General features: G+C 37.7%; 2 long non-coding RNA genes across 6 annotated transcripts in view; one reads left to right on the top strand and one right to left on the bottom strand.

Moving 5' to 3' along the window:
* LOC147822237 (uncharacterized) overlaps positions 1 to 4,321 on the bottom strand; it is a 38,843-nt gene extending 34,522 nt beyond the window's left edge. For all 4 annotated transcript variants that reach the window (XR_015445911.1, XR_015445912.1, XR_015445914.1 and 1 more), the window contains exon 1: positions 3,825 to 4,321. This is a non-coding gene — a long non-coding RNA (uncharacterized LOC147822237). The remainder of the gene's footprint in view (positions 1 to 3,824) is intronic.
* LOC106009347 (uncharacterized) lies at positions 596 to 9,136 on the top strand. Of its 2 annotated transcripts, XR_015445910.1 has the most exons (3): positions 596 to 717; positions 1,187 to 1,349; positions 6,704 to 9,136. It is a non-coding gene; the product is annotated as an uncharacterized LOC106009347 (long non-coding RNA). The 2 variants fall into 2 exon arrangements; XR_015445909.1 differs by lacking the exon at positions 596 to 717 and having other exon boundaries at positions 732 to 1,349.
* Positions 9,137 to 19,112: the final 9,976 nt, after the last annotated feature.

The raw sequence follows: 19,112 nt of genomic DNA on the forward strand, positions 1-19,112 counted from the left end.
ACAGTTAAAAAGTTGTAAGTTATAGTTGGATCTATTGCAAAAGTTGCAAATCTTTAAAAAAAATTTTCCAACTTGAAAGAATATCCAACATTGAAGATAATTTGAATAACTTTACAAGATTTTAATGATACTAGAAAACAATATTTAACTTTGTAGTGTCTGACTCTGATACACAGGAAACTTTTAGGCAATAAATGATCTGATGAATAAATTATTTTATATGTTAATATTAAAATTGAATACATTATACTTTAATATGCTAAAATTGAATATATGCTAAAAAATTTTCTCATGCTGCTATATTATTTAGCTTATATTTCTTGACCCTTACATATTTTATTTTTCAATATTTAACATTGTTAACTTAAAACTCAATTTAACAAGTTCCAACTGAGGTACTGTACTGTGAGGTCTGTGTTAATAGTGAAAGATATTGTTATGGTTTGTGTTTAGATGTCCTCCAGGGGCTCATGTGGTCATAGATTGAACTTTTTCAGAGGTGGCTGGATCTAGGGTGTGTGAATGATTCATGGTGCAATGCTGGGAAGGCATTAGGATTAAGGGGCACTAGGATTAAAGGTGTGAGTTCTACCCACTCAAAAAGGCTGTTTTTGCTATCTCTGCCTGCAATAAACACTTTCTCCTCTGTGATGCCTCTCTGGCATGTGCTACTCTGACTTGGAGCCAGCCAACTATGGACTGAAACCTCTACAAACTGTAAGCCAAATAAACCTTTTTATCCTTTAACTTTGAGTAGCAGGTATTTGGTCTCAGCAGTGAGAGAAAGGTAACTAAGACACATATTGTGAGACTGAACAGTTACTCCATTTTGTAATAGGTCCCCAACTTGTCTGCTTCTGTTACGCACCACCAGGTAGACATCGAGTTCCAGGGATGTGCTTGTTATTGTGCCAGGAAGGTCTGTTGTGTGTGTAGTGTTCCATCATGGTTGCCCAACTCCATATCTGAATTTGTTATCTTAAGGACAATCTGTAAAAGGTCTGATTTATCTCTCTCCTCCACTTTTGTGTTTCTGCTTGCCAACTTCCCCTGCAACCCCCTATAAAAACAGCCTCGGACTCTGAGCCAGTTGCCTCTCTAAGCTTGGAGCTTGGAGACTGCCGTCTGGCCAGACTAATAAAGGTCTGTTTTACTTTAACAACTTGTCCGGTGTGTTCCCTCCCAGGTGATCTTCACTGTAGTCAGCTCCTCAGAGCATTTGGTGAGACACACGGTCTTACATTCTGGAGGGCCCAGCGAGATCCCTGGGTAGGAACCCCCGGTTCGACTGAGACTCCATGGGATCCGGCAGGAGACTCTCAGGCACAGACCTCAGAAAACCTCAGGAGGTAAGCTTTCAGCCAGTTGCAACCATTTGTTAAGTCAGGCATGAGGTGGCTAATGAGCCAGGAAGCCTCCCCTGACCCTGAGGTTCCTGAGGAGGAACAAGGGAAGATTTAGTTTCATTTTGCCATGGCGCCTGTTTGTCTTGTCTTTTGTATGTTAATGTTGTATCTGTTGTGCGTTTGATTTTACATTTTTTTTTCCAATCCTCATTAGGAGCAGAGTAATGGGAGGAACCTGTTCTACCGGGTCCACTCCACTTGACTGCTTTCTCACTAATTTTAAATTGGTTTTTTCTCCAGAACAAGAAGATGAATATGGGGTGAAATTTTCTTGTGGAAATCTCCGCTCCCCGTGCCAACTGGAATGGCCAGCTTTCTGGGAGGGATGGCCAGCCAAAGGGACTTTTGACCCCAGTGTTTGCCGGGTGGTTTGGGGCAAAGTCACTGGTCACCCTGGCCACCCGGACCAATTTCCCTACATAGACACCTGGGTTCACAGGCTTGTGAGAAACCTCCGGCTTGGCTGCAGCGCTGTTCCCTCCAAACAGGCACTCGCATTTTAGTTGCTGCCCCGAAAGGGCCCCGGGAACTTAAACCCCGGGCTCCTAAACCAGTTCTCTTGCAGGAATCTGACACCCTGGATCCCTTAGGAGGGCCTCTGCCCTATATGGAATCCTCCACCCCCTCAGATGGCTCCCGCTCTAGACCCCACAATCCTTCCCTTCTTCCATCTGTTCAACTTTCGGCTCCTACTCCTCTCTATCCTCCTCTCCCTGAGGGACCCCAGTCCCGGAACTCTGTGACTTCTCCCCCGCACATGCGATCTGGGGCTGCGTATGGACCTTGCAAGGTCCCCACTGGAGAAATTAGTTCAGCCCCTCTCTTGTCCCTTCGGGAAACAGAACAAGGTCACTATATTTATATCCCCTTCACTACCAGTGACTTATATAATTGGAAACATCAAAATCCTCCCTTCTCAGAGAAGCCCCAAGCCCTAATATCTCTCCTAGAATCTATCTTCCATACCCATGATCCTACTTTGGATGACTGCCAACAACTCCTCCAGGCCCTTTTTACCTCAGAGGAGAGGGAAAGGATCTGGGAACAAGCTGTGAGGTTGGTACTAGGTTGATTGGAAGGCCCCCTAGATGACCAACAGTGAGCCCATCTGGAAGCACAGTTCCCATCCACCTGACCCCGCTGGCAAACTAGTACCTTGGGCAGGAGAGAAGCTCTCCAAAACTATTGTCAGCATCTCCTGGCCAGCCTGAGGGGAGCCGCTTGGAAGGTTACCAATTTGAGCAAGGTAAGTGAGGTCCTTCAAGGACCAGAGGGATCCCCTTCTGCCTTTTTGGAGCATCTATTGGAAGCATACTGTACATATACTCCAATTGATCCAGATGCCCCTGCAAATCAGCAGGCAATAAATTTGGCATTTGTTACCCAGTCAGCCCCAGACATTAGAAAGAAGCTGCAAAGACTAGAAGGATTTGAGGGAGAGGATAGAGAAAAGTTGATGAGTGTAACCATGAAGGCATTTAACAATAGAGATCCCCCAGAAGAGAGGATGGCCAAGGGGCTGGGAAAAGTGACCATAGCCACCTTGGCTGATGGAGGATTTGTCCAGAAAGAAAGACTCAAAAATAAGGGAGGGAGCAAGGGAAGGATTTGACCCCTATTAGAGAAAGATCAATGTGCCTATTGTAAGGAAAAGGACCATTTTGAGAAGGACTGTGAAAAACTAAAAAGAAAAAGAAAAAAGGAGGCCCAAAAGGAAAAAGGTGGAATCCTCTTAGTAGATGAAGAAGAGTGACGGGGCCAAGGCTCATGGCTGCTTAACCCTAGTGAGCCTATGGTGACTTTGGAGATAGGGGGAACAGATGTTCTGTTCCTTGTGGACACTGGTGCAGCCCACTCTGTCTTGAAGACCCCCCCTTGGACCCCTCACTTCCTCAAAAACCTCCATTGCTGGAGCCACTGGGAAAGTGGCCTCCTACCCTTGGACCACTAGACAGACTGTGAATCTAGGAAAAGGCACCATCTCCCATTCCTTCTTAGTTATCCCTGAGTGCCCATACCCATTGCTGGGAAGAGACTTGCTACAAAAGTTGGGGGCTATTATTTCCTTTGAGCCTGAAAGAGGGACCTTTGAGCTTAAGCCACCCTCTGCCATTATGGTGATGGTTCCCCTAGAAGATGAATCTAGATTGCTAAGGGAGGGTGCAGAGCCCCCCAAACAAAAATGGGACTACCTTCAGAAAAAGTTTCCCAGGGTATGGGCTGAAACCAATCCACCTGGGCTGGCCAACCACCATGCCTTGGTGGTGGTCTGGTTGCTGGCCTCTGCTGCCCCCATCCATGTGTTACAATACCCCCTCTGGCTGGAGGCCAAAGTAGGAATCTCTAAGCACATCCACCGATTCCAAGAGGCCAGTATATTGGTCTCTTTCTGTAGGGGACAGGGGAAGGGGACGTTACCAGAACCTCTGCAGTTAGTCCTGGTCTCCTGCGAGCCACGGCAGCACACGGCGAATTACAGGAAAGGTAGAAAAATGAGACCGAGAAGAAGCTGAGCTTTGGGTCTGATCAGTGCTGCTCTGGGCAGCAAAGACAAAAGCCCCCAGCTTACCACACCTTTTATTCAGTACATCGGGAGAAACAAATGTAACAGATGACTTGCAGAGAGTTCAATAGTTCACATTGGGATAAACAAGGTGTAACGGAAGGCTTGCAGAGAGTTCAGTACATCTCCGGCAAACAAGATGTTAATCAGTCCAAGAACAATGAGGAACTGAGCAGGTGTTTGTTCTCCCAGGATGTTTCTTGTCCTGGAGAATCACAGCATCACTGGATCACTGAAGTCTCAGTTGTGACCGGAGGCCAAACTGGAGTTATTCTGTAGCTGGGCTGTAGGCAAGAGAACTAGGCTAACCAAATGATTTATCCCTAGAATTATGTAGCATTGCTCCCAACATCTTTCCAGTCAGCCTGGAATACTCCCCTGCTTCCTGTGAGGAAGCCTGGCACCTCAGACTTCAGACTGGTACAGGATTTGTGGGAGGTGAAAAGCTGGGTGGAGACTGTCCACCCAATGGTACCAAACCCCTATACTCTGCTGAGTCTCATCCCTCCTGCCTATGTGTGGTATTCAGTACTAGACCTCAAAGATGCATTTTTCAGCATACCTTTGACACCAGTGAGCCAACCCCTCTTTGCCTTCAAATGGACTGACCCAGACACTGGGACTACCAGGCAGCTGACATGGACCTAGCTGCCACAGGGATTCAAGAACTCTCCCACTCTGTTTGGGGAAGCTCTCAGCAAAGATTTATGAGTGGTAAGGAGAGATTTTCCCCAAGCAACTATTCTTCAATATTTAAATGACCTCCTAGTGGCAATTTCAACCAATGAAGAATGTCTTGCAGCCACCCAGGGCCTCCTGGAAGTTCTCCAAGACCTGGAATATCAGGTATCCTGGAAAAAAGCTCAGCTTTGCCAGACCAAGGTAACCTACTTGGGCTATATTCTTGAGGAAGGGAAGAGGAGGCTGGCAGAATCACGGGTATCAGCAATTCTCCAGATTCCAGAACCAAGCTCAAAGAAACAGGTGCATGAATTCCTAGGGGCAATCAGGTATTGCAGAATTTGGATCCCAGGTTTTGCTAAAATTGCCAAACCCTTGCATGAAGCCCCCATGGGGGGAGATACACCCCTCAAATGGACTGAGGCTTGCCAGCAGGCTTTCCAACTGCTTAAAACTATGCTTGCTTTGGCACCAACCCTGGCATTGCCAGACATAACCAAGCTCTTCACTCTGTATATAGCAGAGAAGAATGGGGTAGCTAAGGGAGTGATAACTCAGCCTTTGGGACCATGGAAGCAGCCGGTGGTGTACCTCGCGAAAAGGCTAGACCCAGTGGCTCACGGGTAGCCCACCTGTCTGAGGATTGTAGCAGCAGCAGCTGCTCTAACCCAAGAGGCTGACAAACTGACATTCGGACAGGATTTGACTTTAGTCACTCCCTATGACATTGAACCCTTATTAAACAGCTCCCCTAGCAAGTGGCTATCTAATTCCAGAATGGGAGCAAGGGCTGCCCCAAGGGATGTCAGCACAAAAGGCTGAGTTGATTGCTCTGACCAAGGTTGTAGAACTAGGTAAAGATAAAAGGATAAATATTTTCACTGACAGCTGTTATGCCTTTGGCACTGCCCATGTGCATGGGGAGATTTATCAAAACCAAGGGCTACTGACCTCTGAAGGAAAGACAATTAAAAATAAAACTGAGATATTGACATTATTACAAGCTATTTGGCTGCTATGAGAGGTTGCTATCATCCATGTCCATGGGCATCAAAAGGGGGCTAGCCCTGAGGTGATTGGTAATAATGCAGCTGATCTGGCAGCAAAACAGGCTGCCCAAAAATCAGTGGGGAAACAGATGGTTCTGCTCCCCATACCAGTGCTGCCAGAGAAACCAGAGTACACAGATGAAGAAATGGTGGAAATGACCAAAAAGTGGTGGACCCAAGGTAAACATGGATGGTGGACAATGAAGGACAGAAAAGTGGTGCTCCCAGCCACTATAGCAGACACATTGCTATAAGAACTGCATGGGTCCACCCACCTTGGTGAGCAAAGAATGATGGCTGCTCTGCAACCCCATTTTGTCAGCAAGGAAATGGCACAAAAGGCCAAAGACCTAGTGAGATGATGCCCCACCTGTATCAGGGTAAAAGCAAACTGGGTGACCAGACCCCCAGGGGTCCTATATAGAGGATTAATTCCAGGAGAACATTGGGAATTGGATTTTACTGAAATGAAACCCGGCATGTATGAGTACAAGTACTTATTAGTCTTTGTAGATACTTTTTCAGGATGGATAGAAGCCTTTCCTACTAAGAGAGAGACACGCAAGGTAACAGTCAAAAGGGTCTTGACAGAAATAATTTCTCATTTTGGCTTGCTCTTAGCTCTGGGGTCCGACAATGGCCCAGGCTTTATGGCTAAATTATCTCGATTCATCAGTAAAGCTTTAGGGATAAAATGGAATTTTCATTGTGCCTATAGGCCTCAGAGTTCAGGACAAGTAGAAAGAGCAAATTGAACCTTAAAAGAAGTTCTAACTAAATTATGCTGGAGACTGAACAAGGTTGGGTAGAACTTCTCCCCTTTGCCCTCCTTCATACTCTGTGTAAGCCGCCCCTAAATCTGTCACCCTTCCAGATCATTTATGGGTGATCTCCCCCAATCATCCCTCTGGTTGATTTGGAGTTAAAGGAACTATGCCTGGTCCCAGTGAAAAACCTTTGCAACCCTTACCCTATAAGCCGGAAGATTTGGTTTTCATTTACAGGTTTAACTCCAAAACCCTTGAACCCCGCTGGAAGGGACCATTTCCTGTCATCCTGGTGACTCCCTCAGCGATAAAGGTAGCTGGACACTCTTCCTGGATCCACCACAGCCATTTAAAGGCAGCACACCCAGAGGAAACAATGTCAACATGGCAGATCGACTGGATTACAAAGGACCCCCTCAAGATAAGATTGATCAAAGACTAGTTTGGACAATATGGGGGTTCTTGGGGCTACTGTTCTTACCAGCCCCAATGGAAGGAGGATCTGGACTCCAGCTGGTGTTGTCCAGCCACACTCCCCAGAACTGGACTTGGTCCTTGAAAAATGCCTTAACAGGAGCTCACATTGCCACCATTACTACTGATAGACAGCCCCATTTTACTATAGACCTGTGTTCTCTGGGGCTTCCAATCATTAGTGGTGGAGGGGCTGGATCAAAGAGTAAAGTTTCATCTGGAAAGATGGGTAAAGGGGGCTGCAGAGGGAGGTGTGGAACAGATGATAAGTTGGAAAAAAACCCCTCCAAGATATAGATATTTATGCCTGCCCCATAGGAAAAAGTAAAAGGTGTGATGGGGGACCAGGAAACCACTGTCATCATTGGGGTTGTGAATCTATTGCCCCATGGAAAAATAATGATGTGTATTTGGCCTTGGAATGATAAACACCAAGTGGTTCATGTTCCAAAGGAAAATGTAATCCCATCAAGCTAACCTTAAAACAATGGCAGAATCCATATAAAGATTGGGAAAAAGGAAAATCCTGGATGGTGGCACTTTATGTGGGTGGAAAGGACCCTGTGACTGACCTCTTCATTCAGTGTAGCCCAGTAATAGTACTGCCTAAACCGGTAGGCAACATTTATAGGGTCTCCGGCCCCCAAGAAAAAGAAAAGGCAAAAGGAACCTATAATGTGTCATTAGCTGCTCCTGAATCTCCAATCCAACCATACCTAAAAACCCTGGATGCCATGTACACCCTGTTAAATGAGTCTAGCTCCAATCTTACTCAAGGGTGTTGGCTGTGTTTGAGTCCATGTCCCCCATATTATGTAGGGTTGGCAGTAAATGGCACCTTCTCAGAAGCTGACCAGAATGAGTGTGATTGGAAACAACTGAGGTTGTCAATTGGGTATATAAAAGGAAAAGGGTCATGTGTTAAAAATCCAAGTGTTACATCTTCTTATCTGGACAGTATATGTTCTTATCAGACACCCATCATCAGTAATGAAAAATATTTAAAAGCTGGAAACAATGCATGGTGGGCATGTACAAATGGTATAACTCCCTGTTTATCCATGACAGTCCTCAGTCAGGAACTTGAGGTATGTGTAGTGGTCCACACTTTACCCCAAGTCACTATATATGAAGACCAGGGTTGGGAATACCTAACTAAGAGAGCACACACCTCAGAGAAGCACCACCCAGCATTGATTCCTGTATTAACTGCAACAGGCATTGTGGGATCAGTGGCTCTGGGCGTGACTGCAATAGGAATGCAAGACTCTAATTTCAAGACCCCTGCCCAACAGGTAAAAATGGTCTTAGGTCTACTTACTGAGTCAGTGTCTCATTTGCAAAAACAAGTTGATTCTCTGGCTGAGATGGTCCTTCAAAACCACTGAGGACTTGACCTCAGGTTTATGAAAGAGGGAGGGCTATGTGCAGCCCTAGGAGAGCAATGTTGCTATTATGCTAACAAATCTGGAATAATAAGAGAAACCCTGGCCACTGCAAATAAACATTTACAAGAAAGTTATAATAGATTGATAAAACAGGAGGGATGGTTCCAGTCAATGTTTAACTGGTCTCCCTGGATGACTACCCTTGTTTCTGCCCTTGCTGGACCCCTGTTAATCTTGTTACTAGCTTTGACTTTCAGCCCATGTATTATTAATGAGCTTATGGCCAATGTAAGGGCCCAGATAGGATCTGTTCACCTAATGATTTTGAATCAACAGGCCAAATATCATCCTTTAAGTGAGCTAGATGAGAAAGAGGAAAGATGGAGACAAGAATACCAAGATAATGCTGTATAAGATTACACAGCCACGGGAAAAATCAGTGGGGAATGTGAGACTGAACAACAGTTACTCCATTTTGTAATAGGGCCCCAACTTGTCTGCTTCTGTTACGGATCACCAGGTAGACATCAAATTCCAGGGATGTGCTTGTTGTTGTGCCAGGAAGGTCTGTTGTGTGTGTAGTGTTCCATCATGGTTGCCCAACTCCATATCTGAATATGTTATCTTAAAGACAATCTGTAAAAGTTCTGTTTTATCTCTCTCCTCCACTTTTGTGTTTCTGCTTGCCAACTTCCCCTGCAACCCCCTATAAAAATAGCCTTGGACTCTGAGCCAGTTTCCTCTCTAAGCTTGGAGCTTGGAGAGTGCTGTCTGGCCAGACTAATAAAAGTCTGTTTTACTTTAACAACTTGTCCGGTGTGTTCCCTCCTGGATCTTCACTGTAGTCAGCTCCTCAGAGCATTTGGTGAGACACACAGTCTTACAATATCAATACCAAAAATTAAAGAACTTAAAGGAGAGAAAGTTAAAAATAAAAAAATAAATTGCAAAAATATAGTTACAATATTATTTTAGAGAATATTGTGATAGCTTTTTGTTATTATGACTAAATATCTGACATAAATCAGTTTAAGGAAGCAAGGGATTATTTGTGCTTACCATTTCAGAAGTTTCAGTCCATGATTGACTATACAGAAGGTAGAAACTTCATAGGAGAGGGGCATGGGAGAACAAAGCTACTCAGCACATGGCAGTCAGGGGCAGACAGCAAGGGGGAAAACAGAGAAAAGGAAAAGGGCTGAGGTCAGAATACATTATTCAAATCACCTCTTCTGTGACCTATATATCTACAGTAAATAAAGTCACACACCTGTGTACATTCAGGGGTCTTCAATGATGTGATTGTGGGGTCTTTGACGTAGTGAAAAAGGAAAACTTAAAGACGAGGTTGCAGGTAGTTTCATTGAGTATAAGGCCTGAACATTGGCAGAGATAATTTCAGGTGTGATCATTTCTATCATTTAGTTTTTAACATGGATTTATTTTTTTAATAGTTCTGGTGTTTTGATCTTTTTTCTAAAATAAGAAGTGAGAGAAGTTGAAACATTTGTAATATCTATCATTTTCAGGTTTGGGGATTTTCTAGCAAGCTCTTTCATATTTTTTATTTTAGTCATATATATATTGGAAAGAGGCGAGACATTATATTAGGAGAGTCTGGGGCCGGGGATTTAGCTCAGTGGCTCCCCTGCCTGCCCTGCAAGCACAAGGACCTGAGTTCAATCCCCCGGTACCAAAAAAAAAAAAAAAAAAAAAAAAATAGAAGGAGAGTCTAAGGAACTACAGTATAGGTCTTGTGTAATTAAGGTTAGCAAAATAATAAGAATGCTTTAAAAGAGGCTTAAGGTAGAGATACAATTTGGCCTTATCTCTTAAAAGTAAGTATGAAGTCATCAATGGATTAATCTGTATGTGTTTAATGCCCTATGGCCCAAACATTTTCCAAAGCACTGCTTCTGAACACATGAGAATTTTGAGATACATTTTCCATCCAAACCATAACACATATATTCCTTCAAACAGAATGGAGGTGCCTTCTACTCTGGGCTAAAGAAAGACAATATAATATTACTAAAAGAACATTAGTTTTTTTTCAGTGTATTTTAATGTCTGAATATAATAGGAAAAAAAGGCCAGGGGCTTCTCATGATTAATGCTAGAAAATGTCAAGCATAACTAAAAATATTTTTCTCTGAGTATATTGTTTTTAAGGTTAGAAATGTATGATGAAAAATTAATGAAAAACCTCAAACAAAATATTTTGTCATTAGAATTTTATTTTTATTTATATAATGATGAAATATATATATGCTTTTAAGGCAAAATAGGTATTAGAAATATCAAAGACAATTTATACCCTTCTTGAATGGCTTTGCTTTGTTACCAGCCTCAACTCCAAGCTGTCTTTTACATATATATCTCTGTAAGGAGTTAGTAACTTATTGTACATTTCCAATTTTTTGAGTTTCCTAAGACATATTTATGGCTTACTTCTTTATCTACCTTAGCAAATATATAATGTATATTTGAAAACCTTATATTTAGTGCTTGTCATTCTCACTTTTCTGTCAAAGTGACAAAAATACCTGAACCCTGCAACTTAAGGGTTGAGAGGTTTATTTTGGCTGATTATTTCAGTCTATGGTAAGCCAGATCCCCCCCAAAAAAACTATGGCATGGAAGATCACAGTGCAGGAAGGCTGCTCACATCATGGTAGTCAGGAAGCAGACAGCAAGAAAGACCTCAGGAGGGAGAGTCCTTCCAGGTCACTTCCTACTGAGAAAATTTCTGCCCATGCCTCAACTAATACCACATCACCAATAAACAATCAGGTTATAAATCCACTGATGAGTAGAGTACTCTCATTCAATCAACTTATAAAAACATGAAGGCTCTTGAGGGAAATTTTAGATCTAAACCATCATAGTGTTATCATGTAGAATTCTAGAAATATAGATTAGGTCTAGAAGAGTACAATTTATGATCTTACATGATTTTACTTTTTGAAATATTTTAGTGGTTAAAGCATGATTACTAATATTGATACAACATAGATTAGTGAGAAAATCTAGATTAAAATGACTAAGAAAATAGAATGTTGGAAACAAATATATACTAAATTCCTGTTACTTCATACTGAAAATAGTGAAAATTGACTCTCAACAGCTTGGAAGCCTCATTTATTTTGTTGCAGTTATTATTTTTCTAGATTAAGTAGTATTTTGACACCTATGAATACAAATATTTCTTCCTATATTTACACTTCATGTACATAAAAGATTAGTATACATGAAACTTTGCCTAAATTTTAAGTTAATATTTTGGCTGTCTGCTCTTTTCTTTATGATATATTCCTTGGAATTCAGTACTAGTTTTCATTAGAATTAGTTTTCAGTTTTTGTCTATTATGAATAATGCTCTGATGAACATTGTGTCATATGCTTACATAAAGCACTTTCTGTCTTTAAGCTATATATGTTCCTGTAGTAGAATTATTGAATCAGAAAGGAGGATGGTACTCACCTTCATTGATGTTATTAGATAATTTTCCAAAACAGTGCCTCATTTTAATTTCTTTCAATATGTACGAGATTGACCTTTTCCTTACCAAACCTAGAGATTTTGGATCCTTTTCATTGTTGCTGTTTGATGTTTGGTCATTAGTTTATTTTGGATTAATAGTGGCTAAAGAATATGTGCACAGTTTCATGGCATTTTCTTCAATTTCATGTCCTCATTTATAAAGTGTGCAAGTTCTTTGGTTATAAATATTTAGAAGATTCTAAATTATTGTTTACATACAAGTATGTCAAATGTATTATGAATATCTTATTCTCCTAGGTAAATTGTGTTTTCACTGTTATGTGACTTATTTTTGCTTTTTTTACAAATTGGAAATTCAGCATTTTGTAATATATCCTATTTTTATCATCACCAGCTGTTTTCCTCTGCTTACAAAATTTTTGCTAGTCCATTGATAATAATATATTCCTTAGTATTTTCCTTCAAAACTATTTTTACTGTTAATTTTATATTAAATTCATTGGAAATTAATTCCTCTATAGGTACCAAAACTAAGGTTTTTGCTAGATGTAAATACTGATATTTAAGTGCTTTTTATCTATTTAAGCAGTTTAACCACCTTCTTAATTACACTTTTGTAATTACTATCAAGTTTTGTTTTTAGGGGCATAGCTGGTGATATTATAGTTTGGACATCATACATTCTCTTTTTTCTATATAAGATAAATAAAATACATGACATATATTTCTTCAAAGTTCAAAGACTTATGAACCACTTTACTATGGTGAAGAATTTCTAATTTTTTGAAAAATTAATGATATTTTAATTTATGATAGGATTTTTAAAAATTCTTTTATTGGTACATTTTAGGTACACAATACATTTACATTTGTCGTTGGGTGCTTATACCTGTACATGATGTATATTAGTTCTTATTTTTTCCCCCATTACTCGTGTGCCCTTCACCTCCTCCACTCTTCCCTATTTACATAGATTTCATTTTCATTTTCTTTTATTTTCTCATAATTTTTCCTTTCCCTTCTTCCCTTTCCCTTTCCCCTCCCAACACCCCTACACCTTTGGACCTTTTCCTATTTGAAATTATGAATTATTCATTTTAATCATTTTAATCCTTATTTACACTTTCAGTTTCTCACACTAGAGAAACTATTCAGTATTTACACTTGTGTCCTATTTATTTCACTTAAGAGAATGGCCTGAATATGCATCCATTTAGTTGTAAATGTCTCTAGTTTCTCATTCTTTATGGCTGAATAGTACCCCATTTTATAAAAAAAAAAAATTTTCTTTATCCTGTTTCCAGTTGATGGGCAGTTGGGCTGTTTCCAAGCTTTAGGTATTACAACTGTGCCACTATAAACATGGGCACACATGTATCACTGTGTTATGATTCTTTTAATTCTTTGAGAAAGATGCCCAGCAGGGGAATAGCTGGGTCAAATGGGACTTCTAGTCTTAGTTCTTTGAGGTATCTCCATACTGATTTCCAGAGTGGTTGCACCAGTCTGCACTCCCACCAACAATGGCAAAAGTTTGCTTTCTCACCACATCCTCACCAGCATTTGTTATTGGTTGATTTCTTGATAGCAGCCATTCTTTCTGGGGTGAGGGGGAATCTCAGTGTTGTTTTCATCTGCATCTCTCTAATGACCAGTGATGTTGAACATTTTTTCATATATTTATTTGCTGCTTTTATTTCTTTGTCTGAGAAGTGTCTGGTCATTTCAGATGACCATTTTTGAATTGGGTCATTGAATTTGGGGGATCTGATTTTTTTCAATCCTTATATATTCTAGATAGCAGACCTATGTCTGAGGTACAGCTGCTAAAATTTTTTTCACACATTGCAGCTTGTCTTTTAGCTCTATTGGTGATTTCTCTTGTAGTGCAGAAGCTTTGAAATAAGAAGAGATCCCAGTTGTTGATTCTTTGTGATAGCTCCTGTGCTTCTGAGGTTTTGTTCACAAAGTCTTTTCCTATGCCAATGTTTTCAAGAGTTCTATCTAACTTATCTTGCAGCAATTTCAGTGTTTCTGTCTTAATATTTAGACCTCTGATCCATTTCAATCTTAGTTTAGTGTATGGTGATAGGTACAGGTCTAGTTTTCATCTTTGGCAGGTTGAAATCCAGTTTTTCCAACACCATTTATTAAATAGGCTATCTTTCCTCCAATGATGGTGTTTGGCTCCTTTGTCAGAGATGAGGTGGCTGAGTATGTCTGGAATTGTTTCTGCATCTTCTAATCTATTCCACTGATCCTCAGGTCTGTTTCTTTGCCAGTACCATGCTGTTTTTATCACAATAGCTTTGTAGTTTATTTTCAAGTAGGGGATTGTGATACCCCCAGCCATGTCTCTGTTGCCTAGAATTGCTTTTGCTATTCTAGGTCTCTTCTGATTCCAAAGGAATTTTTGGATTGTTTTCTCTAGTTCTGTGAAGTATATTGTTGGAATTTCAATTGGCATTGCCTTAAATCTATATAATAGTTTTGGAAGTATGGCCATTTTCACTATATTGGTTCTTCCTACCCAGGAACAAGGCATGTCTTTCCATTTTCTTATATCTTCCTCGATCTCCTTTTTCAGAGTGCTGGAGTTTTTAGTGTAGAGGTCTTTTGCTTCCTTTGTTATGTTGATTTCTAGATATTACATTTATTTGGATCCTATTGTAAAATGAATTGTTTCCCAAATTTCTCTCTCTGTGAGTCTGCTATTTGTGTATAAGAAGGTTATTGTTTTTTGAGTGTTGACCTTGTATCCAGCTACTCTACCGAATCTGTCAATTAGGTCTAGAAGACTTTTGACCGAGTTTTTTGGGTCTTCTATATAAAGTATATGATAGGATTTCTTGATGTCATAGAATGAGGGAGAACTAAATAATATGTTTTACCTTCCTTTTTCTTAAATTTATTTCTAAACAGAGTGTTAATTGCATTTCATTGTTGTACTGTATCTCCATATTCTGAAGTTCTATTCCCAGGAAATGTATGTATTTTTCCCCTTAAGGTTATTCTTAAAAATACATTTCTGAAATTCTCTCACATGCTTTCATTTACAAAACTAAACAACAATGCATATAACTTTTCCCATACAATAAAATTAAGAATAGTCTTATGCCTATTATCACAAGAATGGAATGATATGATTTGGTGTGTTCACACGGGACAAAAAATTAATTTACTCAAATTTAAATGAATTTTACGTAATAAAAATAAGTGTATGTAGTTTTGGGCAGATATGCATGAGCAGTAGAAAATTAACATAGAACATAAGGGAAGACTTTCCTTCAAAATAGTATGGTCTTTAGTGACAATGGATGGTACTTGTGCCATATGATATATCTATTTGTTTTTAAAAGATTTATTAGTATTTTTCCTAATCCTAGATTATTATTGTGTTTTAAATGAGGAATGATGGATTATTACAAGTATTTTATTAACTTATTTAAATAATTATATTTGTTGATTTTCAATTTTTAGAATATTAAACAACTTACAAATATTTAAATAAATTTATACATATATACATTGATTAAAAACTATGAACTTAATGTATATTATAACACAAAATTACTGTATTAAATTATAATATTTTAGTAGAATATATTGTTATTTATATTTGAAACTCTTTAAGATATTTAATTTCCCTTTTGTCATAACAGGATTTATTTTCAGGACTATATTAGTCTCATAAAATGAGTGCAAAATTATTTTGTATGCTTTCTGTACTCAGAAATACTTTAAAACTCAATATTTGTTTATTATAAATTATGTATACATCCATATGTATATTGTGCTATTCTAAATTTGTATCATACTTTTTAGAAGCTCCAATTATTTATTGATGGAATTGTCTATTGCTCATGTATAAGTGGTACCTCTTTTATGAACTTAATTCTTAACACTAGTCTGGTAGCAAACTGAAGTGGACAAGAACCAAATGAAATTCAGTGGTTAGGTTCAATGTTGATCTTATGGGGAAATTTGATTTTGTCCTTATCTAATTTGGTTTGCAACCAGAATCATGGAAAAAATTAAGTTCATGAACTGAGGCACCATTATTTCCCTGAAAACTGTTTTTGCTACATTCTACTTTTGTCTGATATTTGGGCCTATATTCTTTAAGTGAAGTTTATCATATATGTATATATTGTAGATATTTGCCAATTTTTCATCTGTTATATCTTCTTGAAATCTCCTCTCTCCTTTCTAAGGTACATGTTTCCATTTATTGAAAAGTATTAATGAAGTAATTACTTTTTCTGGAACTCCCAGTTCAATTTTATAACCCTTAAAATAGAGAAATTATTTTAAGAGGTAGATCAGAAGACTTCACAAGAAAATATTCTCAAGTATTGTACATATTATTTTAAGGACAATACGTCCCCTGTTTATTAAGTTATTTTAGCTCACCACTAAGCAGCTGACTTGTTTAGCAGCTATAGGCCATAGTTGTGGTTATTTTTTCACATCTCCAAGTACTTTGTCTGGATTAAAATTAGGAACATAGAAGATAATTGTATGATGTCTAAGTAGTTTATTTTAGATCCTATCCTATCTCTATTTTGGAGAGTCATACTTGAACATGAAATACTTTAGTAATTTTTAAAAAGTTGTTCTGCTACTGACAAATCTTTGTCTTAGTTTTTGTGAGGATATCTTTATTTCTTCTTCCATTTAAAATGAAGGAATAATTATGATGATATAAATAGAATCATCCATATTAATACCACTTTGCTTTAGTCTTATAAATTTTTTACAACTAAAGACTGTATACTAGTACATTATTATTCACTAAAGTGTTGTACTCTCCTTTTGATAAATGCATGATGTTTTGAATGCACCATGACAATATACAGAATAGTTTCATCACACTAGAATGCCTTTTTACTTCTTCATTCATCTTCATTTCTGTTCTCAATCCCCTGGCAGTGACTGAACTTTTACTACTTCTGTACTATTCCAGAGTTTCATAAATTTGAAAATGGAAATAATTCCATGATAAAACATTGTTGTCTTCATTGACCAGTATATTTGTTGTTATTTTATTGTTATTTATCCCTTAAATAGACACTTTTCATTTTGTACATTGGTCTAGTCTAGAATTTTAAATTACTGTTGTATATTGTATTTAAATTGCTCTTAGAGGAAGATAGGTTCAGTGAAAGTCCTTACTGTACCATTGAAGGAACTCTGTCTTAGGCAATATTTCAAATGCCACTGAAAAATTATTTGAAATTTTTGGATAATTGATAGAACACAAACATCATCAGAATTAGAAAAATGCAGTATGACAAAAAACCTCAGTACTAAAAATTATCTTTTTCAGAGATAGCATTATAGAAATAGATATATTATTTGTATTTTAATTAATCAACTCCTGTCTTATGTGACAGTATAACACACTTTGATATCTTTTATTACCAAACAGAATAAACAATGAAAATTATATTCAAAAGATAACCCTCAGCATGAAATTATATGAGATAAAATATGAATTGCTGATTATTGTTAAAGAACTTATGGTTACAATTATTACATATAGTATATAATATTTCCCCTTTAAGACACACATTATATATGTGTGTATATATATATATATATATATATATATATATATTCAACTTTATCTAAGTATAAATTTAGTTTCATGTGATTTTTTCCAGAATTGGACATTTCCATGTATTTTCTCCAATACTCTATTTTTCCAAGACCTTGGAGATATTTTTACTTTTTAAATAAGAATTCATTGTATTTTTTTTTAAATATGTACAATTTTTACCATTTTTTTGACTAAATCTCAGAGAGATATTTTGTAAAAAAACAATGAGAGAAAATTCCAGATGTATTTTAGTGGAAGAGTAATTGACTCATGTTCTGTAAAGCCTTGGGTTAAATTCCTAGCACCATCCAAAATACAGAAGAAGGGAAGGTCGATATAAAATTAAATATCTTCAGAGTGAAATAGTTTTCTAAAGCTTGAAAAACAGAGAATATTTTCATGTTTTATTAACAATCTGCCTAAAATATGTAAAACTTCATAATCAGTATATGTTGCTAATAAGTATTTTATATGAATGAAGAAACTATCATTTTATAATGAACTACTCTTTTGGGGAGTTAGTTAGATTTTAAAATGTATAATGAATAATTAAATACATTGTTTTAAAAGTATTAAAATTCTTAAAATTGTTACCTGAACTTTAACTCTATGAATTCATAAAAATGTCTCGTTTTAAACAGCACATTTTATTATAATGATAAATATTTGTATTTATAGCAACAAAAATCATAATATAATAGCTGAAATTTGGAAGTGGTCTATTTGTCCATCAACAGAGGAATGTATGAAGAAACTGCAGTATTTATTAACAATGGAGTGTCACTCTTCCATGAAGAAAGATACATTTGAGTCACTTGTAGGAAAATGGATGCACCTTGAGACGATAAGTTTAACTGAAATAAACCAGACACATATGCTTAAATATTACATTGTTTCTCTTAGGTTAGAAATACAAAGTTTAAATAAGAGCAAAATAAAAGATAACAGGAAAAGGGAGATAGATCTTTGTAAGAGATGATGCATGGGGCTGGAGAGGAGGGAGGAAAGAGGATGAATAAAGGGTTAAGATGTGTTATGTCCATGCACTAACTTATCACAATGAATGTGATCATTATGTACTGCTAACATCTACTAATAAAAATGGAAATAAAACATAATAAAATTAAAAATCAGAATACTATTATAAAATTTGGATATCTGTTATAAAATTAATTGTCTTGTTTATTCTATTTTCCTCAATTCTGATAGTATACATGATAAATTAATACAAAATTATTTCAACACTGGAACAAAACACTTGAAAGATGTCAAAATGGACACAGAAACATGCACAGTGATGTACATCTGTAATCTTAGCACCTGGGAAGCTGAGGCAGGAGATTTGTCATGAGTTTGAGGCCAGCCTGAGTTAAATAGTGAGACCCTGTCTCCAAAACCAAACAACAAAAAAAAGACATAGATAACAAGAATATACAAGAATATAGTTCATCTTTCAATATAATTTTAAATTACTAAATATATTAAATAGTTTTAGTAGAACAGGTTGAATTTTGTTTCAAAATAGCCAATCTACTTAAGGCAGAAGTCCTGTTTATAATTCAAAACTAGAATTTAAGTGGATAATATTGAATTATCATAATTTTATTTTTGTGTGACTACATGTCAGTAGCTTAAGTTATGTTGCCAAAATTACACAATCTTGCTCTGTGACTCTTA

Source organism: Heterocephalus glaber, unplaced genomic scaffold (genome assembly GCF_053883595.1).
Source record: "Heterocephalus glaber isolate CG9 unplaced genomic scaffold, H.glaber_assembly_v1.0 deba00001666, whole genome shotgun sequence".
Classification (NCBI taxonomy): Eukaryota; Metazoa; Chordata; class Mammalia; order Rodentia; family Bathyergidae; genus Heterocephalus; species Heterocephalus glaber.